Raw genomic sequence first — 15164 nt, forward strand, 5'->3', positions numbered from 1 at the left:
TTCTCTCCTTGTACCTATTTGTACAGCTGCCCCAGCCTCGGCCCTCAGTCCAACCCCGGCCCCTTCTCCAGCAACAGACACAGCACCATCGTCCACCGTGACTGCTGGTGTCATTCCTAAGACTTCTGCAGGCACCACCGACCCCGAAGAGGCTAGGAGGCTGCTGGCTGAGAAGAGGCGCCTGGCCAGAGAGCAAAGGGAGAAGGAGAGGGAGAGGAAGGAGAAGGAGGAGCTGAAGAGGTAAATCTCCCTCAGACAGGCCCTGCCCCCAGAGAAGGCCTGGAGCCTGGTCCCTCCCGCTCCCCTCCAGCATGTGGAGAGTACAGTCCTTTGCCAACCTTGGTTTACTGATGTTGAATATGGGCTTGTTTGTGCCAGGCAAACACTCTGTCATCTGAGCCACATCCCCAGAACTATGTTTAAAATCAAATTTTCTTCTGAATAAATAGCAACATATCAACGCGGATAGGAAAATGTTTAGGGGTTGGGGGAAGTTCTATCTAATCAAGTAGTCACATCCATTTTAAGTAGCCTTTTCTGTTCTCTGAATGCTTTGAGCAGGTTTGTACAGACACACATACACACACACACACACTGATCCATATGTGCAGATACTGAACACACAAGCAAGTCACATGAAGAGGCTGCGCAGATGCCTATGGTTTCTTCTGTAATAACGCAGTCTGCTGCCTGCATGCGCCTGCAGCCTAGGTGGTGTTCCCTATGACCGGCTGACTGGGGGCAGTAAGACTGGGGCCTGATTACTGATGGCTCTGCACGTTATGCAGGCACCACCCAGAAGTGGGCAGCTGCAGCCTTTACAGGGGACAACTCTGAAAGACACTGGTAAGGGGCCATCTTCACAGTGGAAAGAACTTCAGGTAGGACACATTATGTTAGAAGGGGAAAGGGCCAGTTAGTTTCTCCACTAGTCACTGACTCAGGAGCAGTAGCCTACTGGACTAGCCGGAGGGTGAGGGCCTTGGAAAAAGCATGACTGGAGAATTGGTTATAAAGACATCTGGGGAAGAGAAGTGTGTGGAGGGATCTCTTCAAATGGGCAAAGGACGTGAAGATGTTGTGTCCCCTGTAAACGCTCATCAAAGGTTACTTCAGCTGAGGAGGAGTTCAGCAATCAAGCAGACAGCAGTCTGTTCTGTGGATAGTAAGCTGTTTTCTCAGCTACAGCTGCTGTGGTGCGCCAGAACTGCCAACAGCAGAAACTAGGTGCTGAGCCCCAGATATGGCACTATTCCCTGGGGTGACCGTGACATGACTATATCGGACCACTTCCCTCGTGGAAAGGACAACACTTTGTCCTTCCTGGAGTAGAGACTTATTCTGGCTATGGACCCACCTTTGCTGCACATAAGGTTTCTTCTGCCAAAAGCACCATCCGGGGAAGAGAAAGAATAAGAATATGAATTTCCAATACCCAGTAATGAAAAAGGAGTTAAATAAAACCCTTTGTGGGCAGGGCAAGCACAGAGCACCGGACTGCACCCCAGCACCTGCCTGCACCCCAGCACAGGCTGGTGCCTTCTTACCGGGATCAGGTGGCTTCGCGGATGTCCCCTCTTCCACTGTGACCTCCTCCACCTTCACTAATGGCGCCCTGCCCTTTATTGGGGGCTCACTGGCTACTTTCTTCTTGGGGTCTTTTTTTCTCAGGCTACACCTTCCCTTCTCTCTTGCCAGGGCAGATGTTGCCAGGAGCTGAGGAGTTGGCCTGAGCTGAAGGAGCTTTGCCTGATCCGGGCGGCAGGGAGGATGCGGGCTGGGGAGCACCGGGCAGGGGAGACATGGACTTGGAAGAGAGCCTGGGCCAGAAGACAAGGACAAAGGGCGGCTCAGGATTGGCCTCTGGGGGCCACTGCTTAAAACACCACAGCCATGGGCATGGACAGACAGACGGACAGACAGACAGTGTTCAGGTTACAGCCTGTTATAACACTCTGACCTAAAGCAATGTAGAGGAGGAATCAGCTCTTTTGGCTTATGCTTAGCACGAGTCTGTGTGTGAGGAAAGCCAGGGTAGCAACTCAAGAAGCCCCCGCCCCCAAGCTGCACCCACTGAGGAATGTGCGCGCCTCGCAGGCTCACTCACTGGCTCATGCATTGCTAGCCTTCATAGACAGCAAGCACTGCCTGCAGCTGCCTGGGCTCTGTTACACAGTTAACAGCCAAGACGGTCCCTCACAGACAGGCCCACATTCCAGTCTGATCGAGACAGTCCCTCAGTCCCTCAACTGCCACACTCCCATCTCAGGTCCCGGACTGTCCAGTTGTCCAGTTGGTAGTTAACACTAACTGTGATGATGTGCTGAACCTGGGCCTGGTAAGGCTAGTGTTAGCAGTTGTTCCTGACAGATCTGGGGACCCTCATGCCTGCTGGGGGCCACCCTCTTGGCCGTGCACACCCTTCAGTCCACAAGGAGCTTATATGGCCCGACTTCCTCCTGACCTGATACAGACATTATTAATCTTATTTTCAAAGGTTGTTTTGGTTCTGGAGAGATGCCTTAGCAGTTAAGAGCACTGAGTGTTCCTCCAGAGGCCCTGAGCTGGACTCTGCAGGCACCAAGCATACATGTAGAGCCTGAATATGGGGATATACAGGCAAAATTCCCTACATATGGTATTTTGTGTTAGATTTCTTATTCAGGTTTAATTACTTAACATTCATGGTAATTGCTAAAAATAATCTATGTTCAGATATTCAATTCTCCCCCATTAAAAATGAACTGTAGACTCTCTGGAAAAGCAAGTCACCACCCAAATATCATTGGTTTATCGCTGCTTCTGACAAAAATGAAGCCAGAGGGGGTTGGGGCGCAGAGCAGCAAAGGTTCCATAGCCATGGTAGACTGTGGCTTTCTCCGGGGCTTTGACCTGTTGCCCTTGCCAGACCTGGCCTCTCTTCAAAGAAGCTCCTTCCTTCATGTCTTTTTCCCAGACAAAAGATAGAGGAGTTGTCCCGAAGGGTGGCTGAGGAGGGAAGTCGCTGGGAAGAAGAAGCCCGCAGGCTGGAAGCAGATCAGGTGCGAGAGAAGGAGGAGATGGTGCTGTGGCTGGCGGAGGAGGAGCAGGAGCAGTTGGAGAGGGAGGAGGTGGAGCGCCTGCAGAAGCAGGTGTGCGCCCTGCCCCAGCCCAGCTGGGGCTGTGCCCAGATGAATGGGGTGCAGAGTGGGTGTGGGCTGCCCCAGCCAGGAGCCCTTTGCACAGGAGCTGGGTGCAGAGCCCAAGCTGGCAGCTGCTCCACAGGGGTTCGCTCCCAGATGGTCAGGGCTGCTAAGCAGAAGAGGGGTTTGCAAAGGTGGGCAGTTGCTGAGTAAGGTGTGGGGAGCAGGGTTGCCAGACTGGGCATCAGCAGTGGTAGTTATCTGTTTCCAGAAAGAAGAGGAAGCCATAGTCCTGGAGGAGGCAGAGAGGGCTCGGCAGGAAAGGGAGAAGCATTTCCAGAAAGAAGAGCAGGAGCGCCTGGAGTTGAAGAAGGTAGGGCCTGGGCCAGGGTTGGAACGGCAACCAATGGTTCTGCCTCCTTCCTGGGTCTCCAGTTGCCTGAAGCTGAGAACAAAAGGTCAGGAACAAAATGTCCTACCCTTGCTCAAGAAATGGCCCTCGGTATTAATTCCAAGAAAGCCGCCAGAATTTCCTCCTTCCCCAAAGCAAGTTGTCCTACCACAGCAGTTAAAATGGTTCCAACCTCTATTAATAACTCCAATTAGGACGAAGAACAGTGAATTATACTTTCTCCAGGTTTTAATAATCTGCTACTGTTTTGTTTATCGCTGGCATGTGCCAGGCTGGGGTGCTTTGTGTATCTCATCGGCCTTCTGTATGCTTTTTTGCAGCGACTTGAAGAGATTATGAGAAGAACCAGGAGGATGGAGGCAGCCGATAAGGTGCTGGCATGGCCTTTCTAGCACTCTTCTGTTGTGGGAGGCAGGGCCCTCAGGCTGGCCTCACTGACCTTGACCTTGATCATATAATGCCTGCCTATTTCCCAAGGGCTGGGGACTGCAGGCCTGGGCCCTGCTGGCTCTGACTTTATTTCCTTTCCAGTCACCTCCCCGCTTAGTGATCAAACCTTGTCCCTCACAGGTACTCCAGTGAGCACTCTACCACTAGGAACGTCCCTTTAAAATTCTTATATTGGTTTCTTTCTCTTTTTAGAAAACCACTGAGCAAAGAAATGGTGATGTAGCCAAAGGAGTTCTCGCTGGAGAGACAGGTACTTCTTCTGTCAGCGCTCATGTGTATGTGTGTGCCCACAGAGGCCAGGAGAGGATGTCAGATCTCCTGGAGTTAGTTCCAGCTGGCTGCAAACTGCCTGGTGTGGCTGATTGTAAGGGCTGAGCCATCTCTCCAGCCCCTAAGGCAATGGTTTGCAGCCTGAGGGTCACACTCCCTTAGGGGGTCATATAGCTGTATTTTTGTATATATATAGCTGTATTGTATTTTGTATACATATAGCTGTATTGATGTATATTTACATCATGATTCATAACAGTAGCAAAATTACAGTTATGAAGCAGCAAAAATATTTTTGGTTGAGATGGATGGCCACAGCATGAGGAACTGTATGAAAGGGTTTCAGCGTTAGGAAGGCTGAGAGCCCCTGGTCTAATGGGTGACTTTAAATGTACACAACTTGATAGGATTTTGTCTGTTTGGGGATTTTGTTTAAACTAGTTTAAACTGTCTCATTCTGTAGTTTCTGTACAGTCTAGATCTGGATTCTCAGTGCACCTGAAGAAAATCTCGAACTCCTTGTCTTCCTTCCTCAGACTCCCAATTGCTAGTGTTACTGGGCGTGCATTACTACCCCCCAGATGAAATTTACATGTCCATTACGTGTATTTATGACAAGTCTTAGAATAAAAGATTTAAACATCATCTCTCTTAATCCTGACTTCAAGAGAGAGGTACACTTTAAAACATGCTGATTTCATCATAACTTGTTATTGAACTTGTAACTGTGGTCTTTGGGCAAGTTACTGTTTCTTGGAAATCTTAAAACAAAAGTAGCTTAAATAAAACTGCAGTCAGCCTTCGTTTCTGTAGTCCCATCTAGGATCAGTTTCATTTCTGTGTGAGGGTCTTGGACAGTGGCAATCTCGTGCTTGGTCACTTATGCACTAGTTGCTCTGTCCAGAGAGCATTCCTGTGTTAAACTTGTCACCAAAGATCTGCTTTGCTTTGTTTTGCTAAGAATTGAATCTCTAGCCGTCCCAGAGCGCCAGCTCCCCCAGCCCCACTGCATAACATGGTGTTTCCAAGACCATTACTGCCAACACAGGCAGTCAAGGATTATCTGACATTTTAAGATAGCCCACCCTAGGTTTGAGTCAGATGTCAATAGGGTTGCCTTAAGCTGGACTCCTAATGCTGAGTCGCAAATTAGGTGGTAAAGCGAGTGACACACACTGTGGGCCTCCATTTGTGCGGTCACATCCTTCTAAGTGTGACTGAATTCAACTGAGTTTGTGAAGCGTCGCTTCCTCTTCTATGGTGATTTGCTTTGAATCCTTCAGTAAAAGTGTTCCATGTCAGCCAGTCAAGTCAGTCAGCCACTTCATCAGTTGGTTTGATTTCAGTATTTATGTCCAGAACTAACTTAGTACAAACAAAAGCAATAGTAACAGTTATTTCTGCCCTTCAGTGAAAACTTTGCTTGTGTTAACACATTTAGTAGCCTGTCAGGCAGGTCCTGTTATCCAGGAAGGATTAGGGTTTCCCTTGCCCAGGGTCCCACAGGCGGTGAGTTGTACCATCAGGTGAGAGATCCAGGTTCTGGTCCTAGAGGATGGTTTGATGGCGACATGTTAGTAAAGGTTTGCTCCCCTTGTGTATGCAGAGGTGTCTGCACTGCCAAGATGAACTCTCCAGGAAACGGAGAGTCTGCAGAGAGCCCACGAGGAGTCGCTTCACAGCTGTCCAAAGGAACCACAGAGAGGTGAGCTCAGCAACTGAGGCCTTTTTCACTGAGGGAGGATGTGTGTGTGTGTGTGTGTGTGCGCGCGCGCACACACGTGTGAGTGTGCGTGCACGTGCGTGTGTGTATTACAAAGTGCCATGTTCACCCCACCCAGGTAGAATGCCAGAGTTTAACAGGAAGGTTTATTTTTCTCCTTAATTTTTTGTAGAACTTGTATCTCTAAAAAAGGAGAGTCCCTTTTTCTTTACTCCTCATGGTGAGATCTGAGTGCGTTGTAAGGACAATAACCAACAGCTGTCCGACCTCACCTGTGCAGGCTGGCCACCCTGGCATCTTGGAAATCTAAAGGAGAATTAAAAATGCAAGGCCATGTGGGCCACGGTGAGAGCTCAAAGCAGAACGGTCTGTGGAGAACAGAGATGGAGAGGAAGGGGAAGGGGGTCCCGTTCATCCTGTACCAAGAGAGCTTCGAATGCCACAGTTTCTGATGTACAGAAAAGTTGGGTACAGTAACCCCAGGACTTAAGGAAACTGAGGCAGGAGATTGTTGGAGATCTGAGACTGGTCAGCACCATGTAGCAAGACTGATTAAACCCAACACAGATAGGATGGTTGGTTTGTGACTGATTCCAGCACATAGGAGACTAAAGAAGTTGGGTTTGAGGCCAGCCTGGGCTACAGAGTGAGACCCACCCACCCCCAACTCTACAACAAGGAAAAACACGTGAAACACAAACAAGAAAATTAGATCACGGTGGCACACACTTGTAATCCCAGAACTTGGAATATTTAGACAGGCGTATCTGATATTCAAGGTTACCCTGCCTCTGCCTCACCTCTAGGTTTAGACCCTGTCTTCATGCAGGGACAATGAGAACTAATTTGCATCTTCACCAGCCATGTATAAGGATTCAACCCCCACACGCATTCCCCCTAGCCCCCCACCCCACCCTGTCCCCCACCCACTGCATCCCTGCCAGGATCTTCTTCAAGCCCCGAGACCTCTCCTCACCCATATTCTGTCTGCATAACAGATTCCCCATGAAAAGCATAGAGAATTTTATGGGCATCAGGTTCTCAGACTGGTTGACCTGTAACTCACTGTGTAGACCAGGCTAGCCTCATTTGCAGAGATTCCCCTGCCTCTGCCTCCTAAGTGCTAGCACTGTAGGTATCTACCACCATGCCCAGACTCACATAGAGTTGAAAAAGGGTGGGACCAGTAAAATGGTCAGCAGGTAGAAGTGAGGGTCACCAATCCTGATGACCTGAGTATATAATCCAGCCAAGATTGGAAGGTTCCTATGTCCCTGGATTCTGATGGTCTCATTTAAGCCTGGTGGTGTTGAGACAGATGTTAGGTTCTCCTCACCTCTGATCCTATGATCCTAGATGTGTTAGAGAACCTGATAGTGTCGCGTCCTCTGGATGTTTGTTATGGGACTGGCTGCAGAGTTTGTATCCAAGGTAAACTAGCCCAGACTGGAAGGCTACACGGCCTTACTTTTTTTTTTTTTTTTTGGATTTTTTTTTTTATTATTATTGAGTATCTTCTTCATTTACATTGTCAACAGTAAAACATTTCCCAATTTCTCTCCTCCCAAAAGTGTCCCTCCCCAAATATTCCCAAACCCTCCTCCAATCCCCTGCATCCATATATGTGCCACTCTACCCAACACACTCCCACCGCTCCACCACACCCACCGATTTCCCTTTGTTGGGGCCTCTATTGAGCCTTTACTTACATACAACTAGTTGTTAAAATATTGAGTGGTTTAGCCAGGCTAGCATTGTAATTTTTTGACAAAGTTAATAAACGTCACAGCCCTTCAAACCCAATCCACATCATGGAGGTCACATATATGAGTTCTATAATGAGATTAATGAGTTATATAATTAGGAGATGCCTGAGGTATTTCCTTGCATGAAGAAAGAATTGAATGCTAGGAAGGACAGAATCCATGGAGACAGTAAAAGTAGCACCTGTATTCCTATAGGATAGTTGATACCTAAGTCTAGAATTCTTTTGAGAGGGTTCTGCTTTAGGTATTTTATAGGGCCCCTGTGTCCTCCCTTGCCTTATGGTTTTAGCTCCCACAATGAGTCTCATAATGTCTTCTGGGAATAAGAAGGCTTATATAAGGAAGCCTGCTCTCACTTTTCTAGTCTACCTATGTCCATCTAAACTGCCTCCATGCCCCATCTCAGAGATTGACACTAAGTGTTGTCAGGAAAGTGGGTGATGACCCCCCCAGATGCTTCATTCTGTGAGGGGGCATAAACCAGGGAATTGTCATTCCAAGAGAGTGGGGACTCCCATGAGGAGTTCTGGAACTGCTCCTATTTTGACAGGCAGTATATATCTGAGGCTCCATTTAAAGGGCCATCGGTAGAAGTAGAAGGGCAGAAGGGAGAGAGAGAATACTAGAGGCCACTGCATAAAAAACTAAATAGGTGACTGTTTTCTGAAATGTTGCGTGTAGTAGCACCTGAAGCAAGGCTGGTCTGGAGAGTGATGAACCCAGGATCTTCTTTCAGACACTTTGGTAGCTCTTGGGCTGACCAGACACACACTGAGGTCTTTTTCACATGACTTCTAAAGAGAGAGAAAGAAAATCAATTTAACCTAAGACTCAAATGACAGTTAAAACTAGGGGGATTATCTCTCTTGGTTACAGGTCGATAATGCAGTGCTGAGTTGTATCAAGGATGTGACATTCTATGTCTGGGCAGGATTTTTCTTATCAAGAAGAAAATGACTAATGAGAAATGGTTGTCTGAACAACATCTCATATGGTCTTAAACCTAATGTCTAGGGAGTACGGTACGTTAAACTGTTCAAGAAATATGCCAATTATTTTATTTTTTGTTTGAGACCATACAGGTGGACAACATTAGCTATACTTATTTATCTTGAGTTGGTAAGGCCAGGAGAAGATATGGTCCTTGGGGGTTACTTGAACATGAGAGCATCTAAGCTTCCTTCTACAACCATGCTCATTCTATGTGAGGATAATTCTAAGGCCATGCTTAGCCATGTCTTTACTTTAAACATACAGGAAAGATCTAAGAAGGGTCCTGTAAAGACAGACATTCCTCTTTGTAGAGTGGACTGTGGTTTGAGTGCACTAGGTGGACCCTCTATGGCCTCCCTGTACAAAGAAAAGGTGATTCCTCACAGTTAAATAACACTTTTCAAGAGATACCTGTGGGGCCTACATGACCTTAGATGCCAAGGAGGAATATATTGTCCTATTTAACGAAATTTGATTTTATTTGATTTGATGGTTTTCTGGTTCTACACTTCTGGAATAAGAAAGTATTGTACTTGTGTTTAATTGTATGAGCGTCCACATCCCACACTATCTAGATAGCACTAGATATAAGTCACTGTACTTCAAGAACCTAATCATGAACTGTCCACATGCAAAACATTAGTAAAAATAGATAAAGCAAATTATAAAAATGTACCTGAACCATACCTTGTACTTCTTGTCATCTTGGGGTGCCCTCTGTCTTTTGGGGTCACACCTTCCTCTGACTAGTTGTGTCAGGTGACATGCAGCAGCACAGGGTCCAGAGGCATGCGCCAATTCTCTTCTTCCATTTGGCCCAGGCCCTAGGCTGCGGGCATCTTGGAGTGAAAGGTCTCTTTCTTTCTGGGTCACTTGATTGCTTTTGGCAAGATGGCCATTTTTATTATATTAATCTGGCCAAATCACAAGCATGGGAGATTTTTCCATCTTCTGAGGGCTTCTTCGATTTAATTCTTCTGAGACTTAAAGTTCTTGTTATAGAGATCTTTCACTTGTTTGGTTAGAATCACTCCAAGATATTTTATATAGTTTGTGACTACCTTGAATGGTGTCATTTACCTAATTTTGTTCTCAGCCTGTTTATCCTTTGAGTACAGGAAGGCTACTGATTTGATTTAGTTAATTTTATATCCAGCTACTTTGCTGAAGTTGTTTATCAGCTGTAGGAGTTCTCTGGTGAAGTTTTTGGGCTTACTTAAGTATCCTAGCATTTCATCAGCAAATAGTGATAGCTTGATTTCTTCTGTTCCAATTTGTATTCCCTTGAACTCCTTTGGTTGTCTAATTGCTCTGACTAGAACTTCAAGTACTATATTGAATAGACAGGGAGAGAGAGGGCAGCCTTGTCTAATCCCTGATTTTAGTGGGATTGCTTCAAGTTTCTGTCCATTTAGTTTGATGTTGGCTGCTGGTTTGCTGTATATTGCTTTTATTATGCTTAGTTATGGACCTTGAATTCCTCTTTTTTCCAAGACTTTTAACATAAAGGGATGCTGAATTTTGTCAAATGTGTTTTCAGTATCGAATGAAATGACCTCGTGGTTTTTTCATTTCAGTTTATTTATGTAGTGGATTACATTGATGGATTTCCATGTATTGAACCATCCCTCTCTCCCTGGGAAGAAGCTTACTCCAGAGTGTTTAATGATCTTTTTGACGCATTCTTGGATTAGTTTGGCACCAATTGTATTGAGTATTTTTGCATGGGTTTTCATAGGGGAAACTCATCTGAAGTTCTCTTTCTTTGTTGGATCTTTGTGTGGTTTTGGTATCAGCGCAATTGTGGCTTCATAGAACACGTTGAGTAGTGTTCCTTCTGTTTCTATTTTGCACGGTAGTTTCAAGAGTATTGTTATTAGGTTTTCTTCATAGGTCTGATAGACTTCTACACTAAAACCTTCTGTTCCTGGGCTTTTTATGGTTTGGAGATTTCAATGACTGCTTCTATTTCTTTAGGGATAATGGGTCTGTTTAGATGGTTTACATGATCCTAAATTAATTTTGGTGTTTGATATCTCCCAAGAAATTTGTGTTTCCTCCAGATTTTCCAGTTGTGTAGGCTTTTGTATTAGAATATGACAATTTTTCAAATTTCCTCAGTTTCTCTTGTAATATCTCCCTTTTCGCTTCTGATTTGTTAATGTGGATACTGACTCTGTGCCCTCTGGATAGTCTGGCTAAGGGTTTATCTATCTTGTTGATGTTTTCAAAGAACCAACTCCTGGTTTTGTTGATTGTACAGTTCTTTTTTTTTTTTTTTTTTTTTTTCTAATTGGTTGGTTTCGGACCTGAGTTTATTTTCTGCCATGTACTGCTCTTGGGTGTATTTGCTGGCCTTTGTTCTAGAGCTTTCAGATGTGCTATTAAATTGCTAGTGTATGCTCTCCCCAGTTTCTTTCTGGAGGCGCTCAGAGCTATGAGTTTTCCTCTTAGCACTGATACCATTATATCCCATAAGTTTGAGTATGTTGTACATTTATTTTCTTTAAATTCTGAAAAGTCTTTAATTTCTTTTTTCATCCTTGATTAAGTAATCATTGAGTAGAGTGTTGTTCAGCTTTTTTTTTTTTTAAATTGGGGATCTCTGTTATTTTGTTGCTATTTAAGTCCAGTTTTAATTGCTTAATTCAGACCATATAGATTCAATAGGAGGCATGGGATTATTTAAATCTTCTTATATTTTTGAGGTCTAGTTTTGTGATAGTTATACAGTCAGTATTGGAGAAGGTACCATAAGATGGAGAGGAGAATGTATTTTCTTTTGATTTAACGTGAAATGTTTTATAAATACCTGTTAAATCCATTTGGTCCATAGCTTCTGTTAGTTTCACAGTGTCTCTGTTTATTTTGTTTTTCCCTGATTTTTCCATTGATGAGAATGGGGTGCTGAGATCTCTCCAGCAACTGAGCAGGCTGGTACAGCCAAGAGTGCAGAGAACTCCAGAGTGTCAAAGTAGGTGGGAGAGGGTCTGCCATCTGCACCCAGGAGCTGGGCAGTGCCAGAGCACTCTGAGCCAGGGGAGAGAGACTCTCCCAGGGGTGCTGAGACAGGGTTGCAGGCACACAGGAAGGAGAAGCACCAGCCAGACACAGCAGGACCAACTAAAACCAGAGATAACCAGATGGTAAAAGGCAAACATAGGAGCGTTACCTACAGAAAGAAATGCAACATGGCACTGTCTGAATCCAAGTCTCCCACAACATCAAATTCTGGATACCCCAACACATTGGAAAAGCAAGATTTGGATTTAAAAATGACAGCTCATGATCCTGATAGAGGGTTTCAAGAAGGACATACATAACTCCCTTAAAGAAATACAGGAGAACACAGGTAAACAGGTAGAAGCCCTTAAAGAATTACAGGAAAGCACAACCGGAACAGGTGAAGTAATTGAACAAAACAATCCAGGATCTAAAAATAGAGGTAGAAACAATAAAAAAAAATCACAAAGTGAAACAACTCTGGAGAGTGGGGTGTTGAAGTCGCCAACAAATATTGTGTGAGGTGTAATGTGTGCTGTGAAGTTTAGTAAAGTTTCTTTTATGAATGTGGGTTCCCTTGCATTCAAAACATAGATGTTCAGAACTGAGAGTGCTTCTTGGTAGATTTTTCCTCTGATGAGTATGAAGTTTCCTTCCTTAACTTTTATGATGACCTTTGGTTGAAAGTCAATTTCATCTGATATTAGAATGGCTACTCCAGCTTTCCTGGGACCATTTGCTTGGACATTGTTTTCCAGCCCTTTACTCTGAGGTAGTGTTTGTCTTTGACACCAAGGAACATTTCCTGTATGCAGCCAAATTCTGGGTCTTGTTTACTTACCCACTCTGTTAGTCTATGTCTTTTTATTGAGGAATTGAGTCCATTGATATTAAGAGATATTAAGGAATAGTGATTTTTGCTTCCTGTTATTTTGATGTTATTTTTATGTTTGAGTGGTTATCTTCTTTTGGGTTTGTTGAAAGGAGATTACTTTTTTGCCTATGCTATGGTGTCCTTTCCCTCCTTGTTTGGCATTTTCTATCTATTATCCATTGTGGGGTTGGATTTGTGGAAAGATATTATGTAAAAATCGTTTTTTTTTTCATGGAATATCTTGGTTTCTCCATCTATGGTAATTGAAAGTTTTGCTGGGTGTAGTAGCGTGGCTTGGCATTTGCATTCCCTTAGGGTTTGTATGACATTTGCCCATGATCTTGTAGCTTTCATAGTCTCTGGTGAGAAGTCTGGTATAATTCTGATAGGCCTGCCTTTATATGTTACTTGACTTTTTCTCTTACTGCTTTTAATATTCTTTCTTTGTTTAGTACATTTGGTGTTTTGATTATTATGTAACTGGAGGACATTCTTTTCTGGCCCACATTTGGAGATCTGTAGGCTTCTTGTATGTTCATGGCCATCTCTATCTTTAGGTTAGAAAGTTTTCTTTTATAATTTTGTTGAAGATATTTCCTTGCCCTTTAAGTTGGGAATGTTCTCTCTCTTCTATACCTAGTATCCTTAGGTTTTGTCTTCTCATTGTGTTTGGATTTTCTGGATGTTTTGGGTTAGGAGTGTTTTGCCTCTTGCATTTTCTTTGACTTTTGTGTTAATGTTTTTTTCTGATATCTTCTTTACCTGAGATTCTTTCTTCTATCTCTTGTATTCTGTTGTTGATGCTTGCTTGCATCTATGGCTCCTGATCTCTTTCCAAGGTTTTCTCTGTCTAGGGTTGTCTCTCTTTGTGTTTTCTTTATTTCTTCTATTTCCATGTTTAGATCCTAGATGGTTTTGTTCAATGTCTTCACCTGTTCTGTTGTTTTTTTCCTGAAATTTTTTAAGGGATTTTTGTGTTTCTTCTTTAAGGTTTTCTATTTATTTACCTGTGTTCTCTTGTATTTCTTTGAGGTAGTTATTTTTGTCCTTCTTAAAGTCTTCTATCATCATCATGAGATCTACTTTTAAATCAAAGTCTTTCTTTTATAGTGTGTTGGGTGTATCCAGGACTCTCTGTTGGGGAAGAACTGAGTTGTGGTGATGTCAAGTAGCCTTGGTTTCGGTTGCTAATGTTCTTGCACTAGCCTTTTGCTATCTGGTTATCTCCGGTGTTAGCTGGCCTTGCTGTCTCTGTGTCTTATCTGTCCTGCAAGCCTGTATGTCAATACTCCTGGAAGATCTGTTCTCTCCAAGAGGAATTTAGGTATGGAGAGCTGTGTTACAAGGTCAACTCTGTGATGCAGACAGTAGCCAGAAGGATCCTGTCCCCAGATGATCCTTGGTTCCTGTGTCCTGATGGCTCTGAGCCAGTCTATCTTGGGCCAGGAATTTGAAGAGAAGTGGTGGTCTTACCTGTGCTCACAGGTATGTAGGCACTCCTGGGAGACCAGTTCACTCCTGGTGGAATTTGTGTATGTAGCTCTGTGGTCCAGGATCATCTCTGGGAGCAGACAGAAATAGGAAACCGCCTGTCCCCAGGCAGTCCCTTGGTTCCCTTGTCCTGAAGGTTCTGTGTGGCTTCCTCTGGCCAGTGGGGGCGGTACTACCTGCACTCACAGGCCTGCCTGCAGTCCTGGGAGGATTGCTCTCTCCTGGTACTATTTGGGAATGGAACCCTTTGGCAGATGATGGTCTCAAACCACAGACAGAAACTGGAAGGCTCCTGTTGATAAGCTAAATCTTAAAATATAGGTATTTTCTATAAGTTTCAAATGTTCTCTAATAACTTTAGAATATGCATAGTAAAAATGAGAGCTAGTTCTCCCGACTCTACAAATTTCTGTGCTTGAGGCCATGTTTGACCAGTGGCTCTCTGTGTTATCTAGGAAAAATCATTCAGCTTTCTTCAACCTATGTCTTCTTTCTCTGTGATATAGAGGGACAATAACTACATGCCTCATAGAGATGTGAGACAAGAAAATTGCTGTATGATTAAAATAGAGACTGGTGGAAGAGCACCACTATGAGATAGTTAGAGCCAGAGGGATCTGAGAGTTTCACCTTTAAACTGCATTTTATCTTAAAGTTTCACATTTCCCAATACTTCACTTCCCCTCTTGCATACATGTCTTTTGATGGTTTTGGTGTTACTTATACAATGCGCAGTAAGGTTAGATGGCTGTTGTTTATGTTTCTCCATACAGTATGCTCAAAACATTCTCACCTCCCACCCCTTTATCCTATGTGCTTTCCTGTAGGAGGAGGTGCCAATACTAAAGCCTGGCGCCCTAATTGGTTCTTCATTTGGTCAATAAAGGAGACTGGGAGCCAATTGCTGGGTGGAAGGGACAGGTGGGGATTCCAGGTCCCAGGAGGAAAAATAGATGCTGGAAAAGAGAAGGGGATTTTTCAGCCAGGCTTGGGAAGGAGAAGGAAGAAACTATCATGTAAAATCTCTGAGAAGTCAGAACCAGTGGCCTCTGCCAATGGT

General features: G+C 44.4%; 1 long non-coding RNA gene across 1 annotated transcript in view; it reads left to right on the forward strand.

Moving 5' to 3' along the window:
- The first annotated feature begins 3852 nt into the window (after window positions 1–3852).
- LOC127674153 (uncharacterized) overlaps window positions 3853–15164 on the forward strand; it is a 424300-nt gene continuing 412988 nt past the window's right edge. Inside the window, exons 1-2 of the long non-coding RNA XR_007975304.1 lie at window positions 3853–3905; window positions 4177–4234. This is a non-coding gene — a long non-coding RNA (uncharacterized LOC127674153). The remainder of the gene's footprint in view (window positions 3906–4176; window positions 4235–15164) is intronic.

This window comes from Apodemus sylvaticus, chromosome 23 (genome assembly GCF_947179515.1).
Source record: "Apodemus sylvaticus chromosome 23, mApoSyl1.1, whole genome shotgun sequence".
NCBI lineage: Eukaryota > Metazoa > Chordata > Mammalia > Rodentia > Muridae > Apodemus > Apodemus sylvaticus.